The 15,982-nt window shown below is 46.8% G+C and overlaps 1 protein-coding gene across 2 annotated transcripts in view; it reads right to left on the reverse strand.

Annotated features, from left to right (window-relative positions):
• Positions 1 to 14,452, reverse strand: part of PKD2L1 (polycystin 2 like 1, transient receptor potential cation channel) — a 54,740-nt gene extending 40,288 nt beyond the window's left edge. The window contains exons 1-4 of one of the 2 annotated variants that reach the window (XM_043926029.1): positions 14,377 to 14,452; positions 11,766 to 11,860; positions 4,602 to 4,733; positions 4,019 to 4,247 (exon numbers count right to left, since the gene is read on the reverse strand). The gene's annotated coding sequence lies outside the window, so the exon portion shown is untranslated. Of the gene's footprint in view, positions 1 to 4,018; positions 4,248 to 4,601; positions 4,734 to 11,462; positions 11,492 to 11,765; positions 11,861 to 14,376 lie in introns of those variants that run through there. The other variant, XM_043926030.1, reaches the window with a different exon arrangement.
• Positions 14,453 to 15,982: the final 1,530 nt, after the last annotated feature.

Here is a 15,982-nt window from a genome sequence, read left to right on the forward strand (position 1 = left end):
GCTGGGGGGAAGGATCAAGACAGGAAGTCCCCCTCTTTCAGACACTTATGTGACAGGGTCTCTGACCGCAGATGAAGAGGGGGAACGCCTGCAGAGGTCCAGATCACCTGTATTCTTTTTTCTGAGGTCTGTCCTCTTAGAGGGTCCACACTCTAGCTTACAGCTGAGCTATACTGCCAGAAAGGTCTTCCTGCAGGGTGCAGAGCTGTTTAGGGAAGAGGCTAAGCACTGATTGGGAAGGCTGACCAGAGAGCAAAGGGCAAGGGCTGTGTGACCTGGGACTCCTTAAGGGGAGTGTACATGTGGACCCAGCTCAGCTGACAAGCTTATCTTAGCCTCTGCTTAATGCTGGACCTAGAACAGTGAGCAGGAGCACAAAATGCAGCAGGAGAAATAGCAAGGCTGATTGGCTTTTCCCCCCTAATCTTAGGTTTCTGAATCAAATCCCTGGCAAGGACCCTCAGCAATCTTTGCCTGTGCCTAGCTCCAGGCCCTGAGCAAGTGCCCTGGCTTGCCTACAGGCATGAGCTGTGGCTCAGAACAGAGCTGGCCCCATGGATGCAGATGCTTACCTCCTCCTTGATGGCTGGAGTGGGGGCTGCCCTCTCTCCTCCTCTTGACTCCCTCTCTGGGCTCCTCTATTGCTGCTCTGGCCTGAAGCCCACCCACCTTTGTGCTCAGTGAAACATCAGCCTGGTGGAAGTCAGCAGTCTTAGGTGTCCCCATAAAGAGATCCTGATCCCAGACAACTCAGGGCTGGGCTCAGCTCCTCATGAGTGTATTTTAGCATCTGAGACAGCATCTGTCCTAGCCCCGGGCCTGCTGCATGGCTCTCCCACCCCAGCCCGGGGCCACTATGAAGGGAATGAACTCTCCATCTGGGCTGTAGCTGACCCAACTCTGTGAGCCCTCCCAGATGGAAGAGTTCCCCTCTTTGCATTTTACTGGTTAATGAGACACATTTCAAGGTGATAGTTTTCTTTGGGAAGACAAAAGATCAAGACTGGGCCTGTACTCCCCATCTGATCTGAAACCATCTGACAGGGAAGGAACAGGAGTTTCTACCTCTCACCCACAGGCTTTTCAAACAATTGCAAAAGGACCGTTGGCCTGCAAAACTGAGCTCTGGGACAGAGGCGATGAACAGGAAGCTAGAGTCCAAAGAAGTGGGAAGAGGAAATGGAGATGGTTTCTGATTCCTTTGGGATGATTTTATATCCTAAGGGGGGCTTATGATCAGCAGGGGTTTGGATGGACTCAAGGAGGCCCATCACGTGACAGGTCCTAGGCCCTAGGGAGCTTAAGGCCAGGGATATGGGACCTGTCTCGGTCACCTACCTGGCCAACATTGTTCTTCCCTGCTCAGTCCTGAGCACTCCCCATGGAGTATGATCTATAAGGCCCACTGTGGGCACAGGTCATGTAACAGCTTGAGAAATTCTCTCAAAAGGCATTGTGCATTCTTAGGATGTTAAATCTTACTCAAGAAGTTGCAAATGTGGTAATAAAGTGGGATCTCCTGATGATTTAATGACCAGCAGTTCTCCAGGCCCTCCAGCTCCTACTGGCACTAGACTCTACTCTGTTAAAAAAAAGGCAACTGATTTCAGAGGAGTCCTGTGGCTCAGACTGCCTCTTATCGGCTCAGCAAAACCCAAGAGGCTTGAACTTGAAACCAAAACTCCCGGGTTTAACTCTTGGCTGAAAAACACATTAATCAGATGGTTCTGGGCAACAATAAGAGTCCCTTTGAGGCTCTGTTTACCTATCTGCAAAGTGTTGATAATAAGGCCTGTCCTGCTAAATTTAAGGATTATTTTAGAACTGAAATGGAAGTCTTTATAATCTGTGCACTATAAAGCACACAACAAATTTAATAATCCTAAAAAAAAAAAATAATAATAATAATCCTAGCATGACAGGCACCCTAGTGCATTCCACTCAGACACAGCAGTTCATGGTTAAAAGAGACACCTTCAGCCTGGACCCTGTTGTCATCGCCCCTGAAGGACAAGTGGGGTCCAAGAACTCTCTGTGTCCACACCCATTCCACTTCAGCTGACACCAACAGAAGGGAATGATAGCATTTCACCTGGAAAGTATTATACAAGTAGTCTTTAAATGAAAGCACCTCTTAGAAGAGTTTTACAACCACAGGACCAGCCTTGTGACTCATTCAAATCAAAAGTACCTCTTCGTCATGAAGCCTCTTAGCCACTTGGTGACTTGGTCCGTTGCTTCAGTAAGACAAATTTTTTGGTCACATGTTCTCCTCATGCAGTCACCAGGAAGAGGGTTACCCCATGCCTGCCACTGGTACACTCCTTTTCACAGCCTCCCCATCCCAGCCAGCTTCTCCAGGGTTTCTGGGATCCAATAGGCCTTGACAAAGGGTTCAGCGACATCGAAGTCTACAAGATGGAATCTTGTGGTCCATCTCCTTATAAGCTTTCCTTGGAAGTTCCTCTGAGATAGGACACTTTCCATACTTTAGAGAAAGGAATTCTAGGGTGATTCACAGTCCAGGTTCTACAGGGAGAAGCAAGCTGCAAACCACCTTCTGTACTCTACATAGTGACTCAACCTTTTTCACCCCAATAGACATAAACAGTAAGAAACACTTTATAAGTAACAGTGGCTATGGCAATGATTCTCAATGGAAGACACTGGAAATCACTTATCTATAAGAAAGAAGCCTGGTACAAGAGCTTAACCTTCACTGATACACCATCACAGTCATCTGCCTGGTAAAAATACTGAAATTTGAGTAGCCCAAGTTTTCAACAACAAACATGGTGGATCAAGCAAACCAACCTGAGTAAGCTAAGCCAAAGGGACTCCTCCCCTGCCTTTTTCCATGTAACAAACACCACAGCACTACACCAGGGGGCCTGCACAAGCCCCAGCTTCTCCATAATATATTAAAGTGAACAAGTCAGTTCTGTTGGAAAGTCCAGGTAAATGAAGTCCTGTAGCAGCTGTCCCAGCCCAGACAGCAAGAAAATAGCCTCTGTCTTGTTTCACCAGACACCTCACAGAGAGGCTGGATGTGACCCACCTCTTCATTATAAGGACCCACGTTAGCCTTTTCATCCTTTGCTTTTACCTCCCTGATTTCAAAGTCCTTCTGGAATACATTTTGCATCTTCCATCTCTCTAAAAGGAATCCTTGTGAATGAGACCCTCAGCTTTCCTCCCATTTCTAGAGGATCCGCATGGACATTGATGTCCATCTGTCCATACTGTCTACAGAGATTTAGACAGATGGAGGAAAGCAATCAAACCTAGGTGGTAAGATACAGATGACACTATTTACAAAAACAAAGTTAGGACTTCCTTGGTGGACCAGTGGTTAAGACCCTGCATGCCACGCAGTTCGGCCAAAAAATAAACAAACCAAAAATAAAGAGGTTGTCACTTGACTAAGCCCTAGAAAATGGATCTGAGCTCACGTGTCCTGACATAATCCATCAGCAGTTTCCTTTCTAGGCAGAGCTCCTGCTGTGGCAGGCGGGGTTCTTTAGCTGGTGTGTTGCTGCTGCTGCTGCTAAATCACTTCAGTCATGCCCGACCCTGTGTGACCCCATAGACGGCAGCCCACCAGGCTCCCCCATCCCTGGGATTCTCAAGGCAAGAACACTGGAGTGGGTTGCCATTTCCTTATCCAATGTGTGAAAGTGAAAAGTGAAAGTGAAGTCGCTCAGTCGTGTCTGACTTGTAGTGACCCAATGGACTGCAGCCTACCAGGCTCCTCCATCCATGGGATTTTCCAGGCAAGAGTACTGGAGTGGGATGCCATTGCCTCCTCCAAGCTGGTGTGTTAGTGGAGTGTTAATCAGGCCACCTGCTGGAGGGGGTGGATTGGGGAAGGAAAGAACTCCATGTGAGTAGGAGACATCAGGCTAGAAAGAAAGAGGAGGAGAGGAGAAAGAAAGGCATGAGAGGGAAAGGAGATGGAGGATAGAGAGGCTCGGGGAAGAGGACGTGAGAGAATGCGGTTCTCCTCAGAGCCACTCACCACATTTCACATGAGGCACTTTGACTGACTGTCCCAAGCCTGTGTAGAGGGGAGACTGGAGCCCCAGGGCAGGTCCCTCGGGGTTCACTCTTCCAGCATCACCTCAGGCTCTCAGGGCAAACATCCATCATACCTCCTTGTACCTCCCTCTGAGAGCCCCATTAGAGAAGCCACATCTTCTTCCATCCTGAGTCCTCATTCCAATCATAATTCACTCCACAGATGTTTACTGAAATAGCAAAGGAGATCATTAGGGCCCCCTGCCTCATGAAATTTACATTCTGGTGAGGAAGATAAACATTAAACAAATATACAAATAATTGATGGTTTATCATCATAAAAAGTACTGTAAGGGAGAAGCAACAGGTGCAACAGGTGCTCTGCGGCAGGAGATCCAACTTTCTGAGGTCAGTGAGGAATGGAATGATGATTTCTATCTCTCTTCCCGCTTCTTGTCCCTGCAGCACACCACATTTTCTGAGAGGCAGACATGTTTTACAGATAGCACGCACAAGGAAACAGATCAAGTTAAAAGATCAAATGAAAAGAAAGTTACAACACTGCAAGAAATATTAAAACTTACAGTGATCTTTATTCCTCATGGTCACTGGAATGGGAGCTGAGCTAAGCTTGAATTACTCATGCCTTAGCTTCTTTCCAAAAACAGGGAATCCAACAACTTTTTCACTCCTGAAATTGGTTATCTCTTCAAAAGCTGAAAAGGAGACAAATGAATAAAAGAGCTAGAGTAGCTGGTGAAACTACAAATTGATTAAAATTTCCTGAGGTGATGGTTTTAAAGCTGTACACTTATTGCCAAACTCACTAAGTGGTACACATTAAATAAATACAGATTTTTGTATGGCAATCACACCTCAATAAAGGTCAATCATTTTTCAAATTTTTTTAAAAAACTTCCTGAACAGGAATTCAGAACCAAGAGCTTTCTTTTCTTTTGTTCCACTGGCCCTGTTATCTCAAATCAAGAAATCTACCTTGGTATCTCTATCAGTATGATTGATAAGTTATTAATTTTTTAAAACGCTGGAAAAGAGGAAGCCCAAATATCCAGCAATAGAAAAAAAGATCAAATAAATTAAGACACATTCACATAATGGATTGTTGTGCAGAAAAAAGCAACATTTTTGAGTAACATTTAATGTCATAAGAAAAAGCTCAGTGTATGTTATGTTAAAACTTCTGGCATATACATGTACAGAACTCAAATTTTCTCTGTATATACTTAGATAGATGCATCAAAAAAGGACTATATTGAAGAATAAAAATATTTAGTAATGGTAGCTCTGGATGGTGTGATTATAGATGCTTATTGTTTTGCTAATTTTTTCTACAATGATTATGAGTACTTTCATATTTGGAAAAAATAATTATTTTTAAAAAGCCAGTTGTCAGTAGTTATGTACATAAAAATCTGAGGTTCATTTTTATTTCAGACTCAGAGAACCTCTTGGCTGGTTGCCTTCACAGCACTAGCTCTCCATACCAGTGAGACATCAGTGTGTTCATTTCTTGACATGGGAGTCACCATGTAGTAGACTTGCTTACCGCCTGCCTGCTCTAAGCCTAATTGCTACTTCCTTGGAGATTACAGCTGGGGAAGAATATGGGTGAAATGTATGGCAGGTATGAAAATAGCTACAATGATAAGTAATATAATGGGAAGTACAGTATCTCACAGAGGAAGGAAGGTGATTGAGTTTGGAACTGGGAAGGTCAAGAAGGGAATTTTGAATGGGAATGGCACCAAAATGGATTTTGAAGGATGGATAATATTTTAAGAGGCAGAAATAAGGTATAGTTGGGGCTTCCCTGGTAGCTCAGCAATAAAGAATCTGCCTGCAATGCAGGAGACATGGGTTCCATCTCTGGGTCTGGAAGATGCCCTGGAGAAGGAAATGGCAACCCACTCTAGTATTCTTGCCAGGAAAATCTCATGGACAGAGAAGCCTGGCAGGCTACAGCCCACAGGGTCGCAAAGAATCGGACTGAGCACAGCACAATAAGGTATCAGTTCAGTTCAGCCATTCAGTCGTGTCCGACTCTTTGCGACCCCACAAATTGCAGTACGCCAGGCCTCCCTGTCCATCACCAACTCCTGGAGTTTACTCAAACTCATGTCCATCGAGTCGGTGATGCCATTCAGCCATCTCATCCTCTGTCGTCCCCTTCTCCTCCTGCCCCCAATCCCTCCCAGCTAGTTACCACTTAACCAAAATGCCAGATTCTTTACTGTGTATTAATATGACCTCAGTTATCTCTCATACAATTAGCTTTTCATTATCTCTATTTTACAGGTGGAAGAAACTGAGGATCAGAGAGAGAACTTATGGTGGTGTCAGGCTTCCAAATGGGGTCTGATGACAGTGGTAATGACTTCCCGCGTATCAGCCTGCAGGGGCAGCAGCGTGTATGAAGCCAGGCAGGTGGGAAGCTGAAAGTAAGTCTCTTTTGGAAGAACAATCCCACTTTGGCTGGAGTATAGAAAGGGAGCCAGGAAAGAGGGTTGGGAGAAAATATGGAAGGCCTCATATACCAGCCATTTTATTTATTAGGCAACAGAAAGACAGACAAAGCATCTGAACAGAGTAACTATATTAAAGCTATATTTTATGGAAAACAGTCTGACAACAGGATAGGTTGGTTTGGGAGAAACTGGAAGCAAGCAAATCAGTTGGAAAATTGCTGTGTTAGTTCAGGGACAGATAATGAAAGTACGAATTTCATTCGGTGAAATAAGACTAGAAAGGAAAGGAAAGATATATGAGAAATCTCTTAGGTGGCATCTGCTGGGATTATGATGTACCTGAAGGATGTGGGGTACAAGGGAGAGAAATCAGAGGCAGATCTAAGGTCTCAAACCTGGACAATTGGAAGAGTGGTGATGCTATTACAAGGTGGGTGGGGAGATGGAGCGAAAGAGGAATGGGTTTCAGTAGGAAGGTGATGAATTTGGCTTTAAGCATATTTGAGTCTAAAGTGTTAAGATGATGAAATCTGACAGTCTGTTGAACAATTTGGGCTAAAGTTTAAGTGGGCAATAAAGACTATGGACAGTAATATGGGGATTGTGTGGCTAGAAGTTTATTGGAGCCACAGGAACAGTTAAGATTGCCAAAGGATTAGATTGAATAAAGAAAGAAAAGAACTTGAGTTGGAGGACAGAAGAGGAGCCAAAAGGGAGAAAGAGTCATGAGAGACAGGAGGAGGACCAGAGATTTTCAAGACATGAAAGTCAGAGGAGGAGTGTTTGAAGAAGTAGGCGCTGATGGACGGTATCAAATGGTGCTAAAAAGTCAAGAATTCCAATAAAAGTTTCTGGATGTTTAGACTAGAATCTCTCAGGAGACCGTGAAAAGTGAGGAGGCTAGAGATGCCTGATGTGGAGGAGCAGGGGTGTAGAGGTTAAAGGGTGGGTCACAAGGCAATGAAAGAAGTGGCTCCATTTAACTGCACATGTAAATTTACTAAGTATTTGAGTACCTGCTGGGCAAGCTTCTTGCACATCTGCTTGGGGATGTCCCAAGAAACCGAAACCAACCATCCTCATCTTCATGTTCTAAAAGCTTCAGTTCATAATATCTGAAACTAACCCAACATTGTAAATCAACTATCCTCCCAATTAAAATTAAAATTCTTCTATTTTTTTTTCCTTTTAAAAATAAAAATTATTTTAAGTAAAATAGAAGTTTCCGTTCATTCCAACTCCTCTTCTGGTGCTGAATTTTAAAAACAGATTTATTGAGATATAATTCACAGATCATACAGTTTACCCATTTAAGTATACAAGCTAGTGATTTTTAGTATCTACACAGATGTCCAACCATGGTGTTGACTTTAAAGGATAAACATTTGAATCTGGAATTCAATTCTTATAATTTATGCTGTAAATGAGGGAGCTGCTGCTGCTGCTAAGCCGCTTCAGTCGTTTCTGACTCTGTGCGACCCCATAGACGGCAGTCCACCAGACTCCCCTGTCCCTGGAATTCTCCAGGCAAGAACACTGGAGTGGGTTGCCATTTCCTTCTCCAATGCATGAAAGTGAAAAGTGAAAGTGAAGTCATTCAGTCGTGTCTCACTCTTAACGACCCCATGGACTGCAGCCTACCAGGCTCCTCCATCCATAGGATTTTCCAGGCAAGAGTACTGGAGTGGGGTGCCATTGCCTTCTCCGAAACGAGGGAGAGGGGATCCCGAGGCCCAGAATAGATTCTTCACTCCCACCTTCTTGAGCAGGATCACAGAACAGTAGGAAGGCACAACGGTGCTTTGCCTAAAACACCCACCAGGTGGTAGCACTACCCTTGCCCAGTTTGAAAGGCTGTGTCCTCAGGGTCTCCCACCTAGGGACTGGTCTCTCCTCTGCTCCTTCCTGTTACTTACTCTTCTCTTCTTGGTAACTCTACTAACAGGTCCTAACCAACAGGGATTTATCATTCTGGAGGCATGGTAACTTTTTGTGTGAACCTGTGTCCTCTGAGAAGCAGAGGCCAAGAATAAAGCTTGTGAGGGTATTTAGTGTGGGAAACACTTGTAAGTGAAAATAGGGACTGAGCCTAGGAAGGCTAGGAGAGTTGTCAGACTAGAATGTGAATCTGACCCCAAATGAAGAAGAGACAGTAGGAAAGTTGGTGTGGAGCCTCCTGCAGTATAGTTAGTCTCAGAAATGTTGGCCAAGACCTTCAGGAAGCCCAAACAAATGACCAGAATTCTGTCTCCCAGGAAGGAGCCTGCCTTAGTATCCCTGCTAAGCTCAATTATTGGCTGGGCTGCGCACCTGTAAGTGGCCCAGGTGGAGGCTCTTGGTCAATTATCCCACCAGCAGTTGGTAATGTGTAAGGCCTGTTCTCATGGCCTCCACATCTTCCTTCGGAAAAGGAACAGCCTCAGCCCTCAGGTACAAAATGACACAGGGCAAAGGCTAACAGAGTTCTACCAAGAGAACACACCGGTTATAGCAAACACTCTTCCAACAACACAAGAGATGACTTTACACATGGATATTGTCAGATGGTCAATAATGAAATCCGACTGAATATATTCTTTGCAGCCAAAGATGAAGAAACTCTATACTTAATCAGCAAAAACAAGACCTGGAGCTGACTGTGGCTCAGATAATGAGCTCCTTATTGCAAAATTCAGGCTTAAATTGAAGAAAGTAGAGGAAAACACTAGATCATTCAGGTATGACCTAAATCAAGTCCTTTATGATTATACAGTGGAGGTGATGAATAGATTCAAGGAGATTAGATCTGGTAGACAGAGTGCCTGAAGAACTATGGGCAGAGGTTCATAACATTATACAGGAGTGGGTGACCAAAACCACCCCCAAGGGGAAAAAAACGCAAGAAGGAAAAATGGTTGTTTGAGGAGCCCTTACAAATAGCTGAGAAAAGAAGAGAAGCAAAAGGCAAAGGAGAAAGGGATATACCCAACTGAATGCAGAGTTCCAGAGAATACCAGGGAGAAATAAGAAAGCCTTCTTAAGTGAACGATGCAAAGAAATATAGTAAAACAATAGAATGGGGAAGACTGGAGATCTCTTCAAGAAAATTAGAGATACCAAGGGAACATTTCATGCAAAGATGGGCACAATAAAGGACAGAAATGGTATGGACTTAACAGAAGCGGAAGATATTAAGAAGAGGTGGCAAGAATACACAGAAGAACTATACAAAAAAGATCTTAATGACCCAGATAACCATGATGGTGTCGTCATTCACCTAGAGCCAGACATCCTGGAATGTGAAGTCAAGTGGGCTTTAGGAAGCATTACTACAAACAAAGCTAGTGGAGGTGATGCAATTCCAGCTGAGCTATGTCAAATCCTAAAATATGATGCTATGAAAGTGCTGCACTCAAGATGCCAGCAAACTTGGAAAACTCAGCAGTGGCCATAGAACTGGAAAAGGTCAGTTTTCATTCCAATTCCAAATAAAGGCAATGCCAAACAATGTTCAAACTACAGGACACTTGTGCTCTTTTCACATGCTACCAAGGTAATGTTCAAAATCCTTCAAACGAGGTTTCAACAGTATGTGAACGGAGAACTTCCAGATGTACAAGCTGGATTTATAAAAGGCAGAGGAACAAGAGATCAAATTGCCAACATCCATTGGATCATAAAAAAAGCAAGAGAATTCCAGAAAAACATCTTCTTCATTGACTATGTGAAAATCTTTGACTGTGGATCACAACAAACTGTAGAAAATTCTTAAAGAAATGGGAATACCAGACCACCTTACTTGTCTCCTAAGAAACCTCCTAAGGTCAAGAAGCAACAATTAGAACCTGACATCAAACAACAGACTGGTTCCACATGGGCAAAGGAGAACACCAAGGCTGTATATTGTCACCCTGCTTATTTAAATTTTATGCAGAGTTTAACATGCAAAATTCTGGGCTGGATGAATCCCAAACGGGAATTAAAATTTCCAGAAGAAATATTAACAATCTCAGATATGCAGATGATACTACTCTAATGGCAGAAAGCCAAGAGGAATTAAAGAGCCTCTTGATGAAGGTAGAAGAACTGAGTGAAAAAAACTGACTTAAAACTCAACATTAAAAAAACTAAGATCATGGCATCCAGTCCCATCACTTCGTGGCAAATAGAAGGGGAAAAAGTGGAAACGGTGGCAGATTTTATTTTCTTGGGCTCCAAAATCACTGCAGATGGTGACTGCAGTCACAAAATTAAAAGACGCTTGCTCCTTGGAAGAGAAACTCTAACCAACCTAGACAGCATATTAAAAAGTGGAGACATCACTTTGCCACCAAAGTCAATCTAGTCAAAGCTATGGTTCTTCCATTAGTCATGTATGGATATGAGAGTTGAACCATAAAGAAGGTTGAGCACCGAAGAACTGATGCTTCCCAATTGTGGTGCTGGAGAAGACTCTCGAGAGTCTCTTGGACAGCTAGGAGATCATACCAGTCAATCCTAAAGGAAATCAACCCTGAATATTCATTGGAAAGACTGATGTTGAAGGTGAAGCTCCAATATTTTGGCCACCTGCTGCAAAGAGCTGACTTATTGGAAAAGACCCTGATGCTGGGAAAGATTAAAGGCAGGAGGAGAAGGCAGTGACAGAGGATGAGCTGGTTGGATGGCATCACCAACTCAATGGACATGAGTTTAAGCAAACTCCAGGAGATAGTGAAAGACAGAGAAACCTGGTGTGCTGCAGTCCATGGGGTCACAAATCGTTGCAACTTAGAGACTGAACAACAGCCCCCAGTAGTCTCCACCAAGGGCCATCTGTGTTCCCCATCTCTGAGGGGGGCAGTTCAATCCCCACTTCACACCTCTTGTGCTGACTTCATGCCCCACTCTCCAACCCCTCTCCCATCTGCTTCATGCTGCATCCAACTCTCCACCTTCCTGGATGAATCCAAGCCGTATACCCTCCCAAGAAAGCCCTACCTTTTCGAGGCCCCTGTCTTTGGCACCTTCCTTCTTATAAGCTCTCGAAAACTGAATGAGGTGATGGGATTAACTGGGTATTGGCTTCAGCCCTGACCCACAGGCCCAGGCACCAGTCTGCCCTGGCAAGAGATGGGTTGACCAGCACCAGGGCCCATAACATAGCTTTGCCAAGTGGTCCAGAGGGCCAGGGAGCTCTTGGGGGCCAGGAAGAAGTTGGCATTTGCCCACGGAAAGCAGAAGTTTGGGGAGAAGGGTGTTAGGGAAGAAGACTTGTGGGTACCCGACATGACAGGAACTTACCACGTCAGTCGCCTCCGAGGGCTGCCCTGAGTGCTGAGGGCTCATTGTGCTTGGACCTCTAGGTTTTGCCCCTCTCTCCCCTGGCTGGTCCTCAGCTGAAAGACAGGGTTGGCAGAGATGGGCTGATTACAGCTGGCTCTCCAGGCTGCTGCTTGAAAGAAGCACATGGGGAAAGCAAGGATTCTGCAAGAGCATGTCTGGGCCAGGTGACATTGCAAACACAGAGTCCCTTAGGGAAATAGGAGGAAATAACTTGGGAGTTTCAAAGGGAAACCAGGCAATCCCTGGCATGGGAGCAGCAGAGAATGGCCTGGCAATCTACCCCAATTGCATTATTTACACTTAGATGACAGAGGAAGCTGAGGGCAAGTGTGGGGTTTCCCCTTTTCCCTCTTGAGCAGAGAGAGGTGGAAAAGAAAGGTGGAGTTGGGGAGTGGAATAAAAGGAAGACACCTCAGGTGATACGGAAGGTGGTGGTGGTGGGGGGGGTTTCCAGACTGTAACCTGCCCAGGGACCCGGACCAGGGTTGATGGAACCAGGATGGGGGCAATGAGACTAGCAAGACTCCTTTCCACTCCCCACTCAGCACATTTGTTCCATGCTTGGAATGAACTCCTTGCTAGACAAACCTATGAAGTATATATCCACCCCTAGCAAAGGGAGCTGATATGTACCCCCCAACATCACTCCCACCCTAATAGCCCCAGACTGGTACAGCCTTCTGAGCCTTGTAAAATAGGCTAAATATATCAATAAATATTAGTAGCTTGTCAGAACACCCAGGCCACTGCATAGGAATAGACGCTCAAAAAATTGCTAAATGAGTCTGTCTCAAGCCCATTCTCTCCTATAACCAATTCTAGGGGCACTTCGGTTAGGAACCTCTCCTGAACCCACTCCCCATTTAATAGGGTCTGTTTGTACCCTGCGGTCATCAGATGCTATCCTGCCCAGTTGGCTATTGTACTTTGTCCTGTTTCCTTTGGAAAGCTGTGAGCTCCCCGGGGACAGCTTCAGAGCCTTGGCTGCATTCTCCACCACCTCCCCACCCACCACTACCACCCCGGCAGAGCAGAGAACTAACACTCCACTGGGCACTGTGAAGGCTCAGTCAACACTCAATCCTCAGGTGGATTCACTGGCTCAGAGGGAGAGCAGCAGGCTCTTGGCTGGGAGAGGCTGCGCAGAGAAGGCGCCGAGGGAAGCCTGACTCGGGACACAGACAGCTGCCCTCTGGTCCGGGCACCCCTGCTGTACCCGGCTCAGCTGCTGTGTCAATGGAAAGCAGCGTGACATCAGCTGTGGAAGAGGTTACTATCAGGCAAAGGGAAGGGCAGGGAGAGCAGGCCAACCGCCTGTGGAGGCTAGAGGCTGGATCAGCTGGGGAGAGGGTGCCTCGTGAGGGCTGGGTTCAGGTAGGGGCCTGCAGGGAGCAACAAGCAGGGAGGCAGAGATGCGGAAGAGAGGGGCTGAGGGCATGGATGGTTAAGGCCTCTAGCCTTCCACCTGTAGGACAGAGGGAACCTTGGTTTGGAATTCTGGAAGACAGTGAGACTCCCCTTAGCCACTATACGAAGCAAGCGGGGTACACCTCTCTCTGACCACAAAAGCAAGGATGGGGCAGGCCCTCTCTTCTCCATTCAGCTCAGAACAGAGTCAGGGCAAGAAAGGCTTTCCTTCCAGCTCATGTATTTGTTATTGGAGGCCCTGGGTCAGTCCTTCTTGCTGCCCACCACAGATGAAATGCTCAGGTATGGGACATCTTCCCTGGCTGGGGTAAGAGCCCTGGGGAAAAGTCAGGCCACCACAGAAACTGCCAGCCTGGCCCCGGTCCCAAGATCTGTCCCTGGGTGTCACCGCCCCCACCCCAGGGCGTCAGTGAGATCGCCAGCCTGGACCTTTGAACAAAGGTTCTAATAAGACCTTTGTCTCCAAGTCTCGCATGCCCAAACTCTTAGCCCCTGGTCCCACATTCTGCCCATTTACTGCCCCCAGTAGCACTCACTCTGATCTGCAGACATAGGCCCAGTTCCCAGAGACAGGCAGTAATTACTTGGTAGAGGCACCAAACCTGCTCCCCACCCCCCCGCACTGGGGACACAGTGGCACATGGCTGTATGTGTGTACACACAGGCATGCACACACACACACACACTGCTGTTCTAGGCCTGACAGGAGGGCTGTGGTGAGGGGGATGGTGTAGATACACAGACATGCAGTCAAACAGGGAGCTGGCTGGAAAAGTGCCCCAACCTCTCCTCAACCAGGGTCACACAGCACAAGACCTCGCACCATCTCTCTGGCCTGGGTCCTTGGAGGAGCGTGTTTCAGGTCCTATTCAGCAGTGTCAGTTTTGAGTCTCTCTTCCTCTTCTGAGCCTCTAAACTTGTCAACTGCCCTTCTCCACATCCATCCCAATGGTACCTTGAGACTCACCACTGCCACCTCCTCCAGGAAGTCTCCCCTGATTCTCCCAAGCTGGTCTGGTATGTGCCTCTCCCTGGAGTCCATAGCACCCTGAGCTAAACACCATTATCCAGGGTTATAAGGATCTCCACTACTATGGTGAGTTGCCCAAGGTCAGGACCTCCTTATGACTTAAGCACTTACCACTATGCCTGGGACCATGTGGCACTCCATATTCACTGCATGAGAGAGCTGATATATTTCTGGAAGTGCAGGGTCTCCACCCCTTGTTTTACTCAATCTCCCACAGAAGCCAGTGGGAGCCCAGAAGGCAGACTAGCCTGGTCCCCACTCCTCTGGGCAGGAGGAAGGGAGTCCACCGATGCTAGCTCTTCTGGCTGTCTGCTGTCTGTGACTCAGCTTGGACCACGAGACAGGAAGGAGCCCAAAGCCCAGGAGGGTCCTGCCCCTTGTCTCTGCACAGAGAACAGGCTGCGGACAAGCCCAGGCCAGATGTGGGTGCTGACTTCCCTCCGTTCTCCACATTGCCAGGTCTCGCGGGAAACCTTGAGGTCAGGGAGGTGATGACAGTCTGGACAGCTCTGGTCTCTTGCCCTGATGTCACAAGGCCATGGGCAGTATGGAAGGACAGTGACGTGGGGCTGGCTGGATCACACCTTGTCTCAATGTGCTTGTTTGAGTAAGCAGACACTTTAATCTCAGGATCTGAGGGGCTGAAGAGAAGCCTTGGGGACCTGTCAGTCATGGGGGAGGAAATGAGCCTAGTTACCGTCATCATCGGGTAGGGCGTTAGGTCAAGGTAATGAATTATCTCTACTTGTGTGTGTGTGTGCTCAGTCATGTTGTGACCCTTGGTGACCCCATGGACTGTAGCCCACCAGGCTCCTCTGTGCATGGGATTCTCCAGGCAAGAATACTGGAGTGGGTTGCCATTGGGTGCCATTTCCTCCTCCAGGGGATCTTCCTGATGCAGGGATTGAACTTGCATCTGCTGCATTGGCAGCTGGATTCTTTACCATTAGTGCCACCTGGGAAGCCCTTATCTTTACTTATGTACATCTAAAGTTTGGCTTAGATCTGTGGGAAAGAGCGAGGAAGAAGGAAGTAAGGAAAGACAGATGGGGGGGGGGGGGGGGTGGGTTGGGGCAGGGGACAAGTGTGAGGTCCCTGAGCACCTATGAGGGTCGTAGCCAGTCCTTCTGTAAACCTGACCTCCCCAGGTTCAGATCTTATAGATGTTACTGGTTTCTCCATACAGGGAGCCCTGAGAGCAAAAGGAAGAGACTGCCGAGTGGGCTGTCCAGGTCGCAAGAAGATCTGTGAACGTACTCCCCCACCCCCATTTGACATTTGACTGGGACAGTCACAGATCCTCAAGGGAAGTGTTACCCAAGGCCCAGCCCCCACCACTAAGCTGCCACTCCATCCCCCTCTTTCCTTCTGCAGCCTAATGTGCCATGATCCCAGACATGTGTCCTCAAGCCCTGTCTTCCTAAACAAGTCAAGGGAAGGAAAAAGGGAGGCCCAAACTGTGTCCAGCACAGGGGCCTTTCTGTGTCACAAGCAAGTGTTCATGAGAATCATGTGATTTCCTGGGATACAGGTCACCCGTGTACAGAAAGCCAATCACATGGGCCCTCATCCTTTCCCCAAACCCCTGGGAGACCAGAGCTAGGTATTCATTGACTTCCCTCCTATGAGAAAAGTATATGATAACTGAAGACGGCTTGCCTCCATTTCGCAGAGGAGAGACTGAGGGACAAAGCATTAAAAGAGCAAGTTGGAGATG

The sequence above is a fragment of the Cervus elaphus genome, chromosome 15, assembly GCF_910594005.1.
Source record: "Cervus elaphus chromosome 15, mCerEla1.1, whole genome shotgun sequence".
NCBI classification, from domain to species: Eukaryota; Metazoa; Chordata; class Mammalia; order Artiodactyla; family Cervidae; genus Cervus; species Cervus elaphus.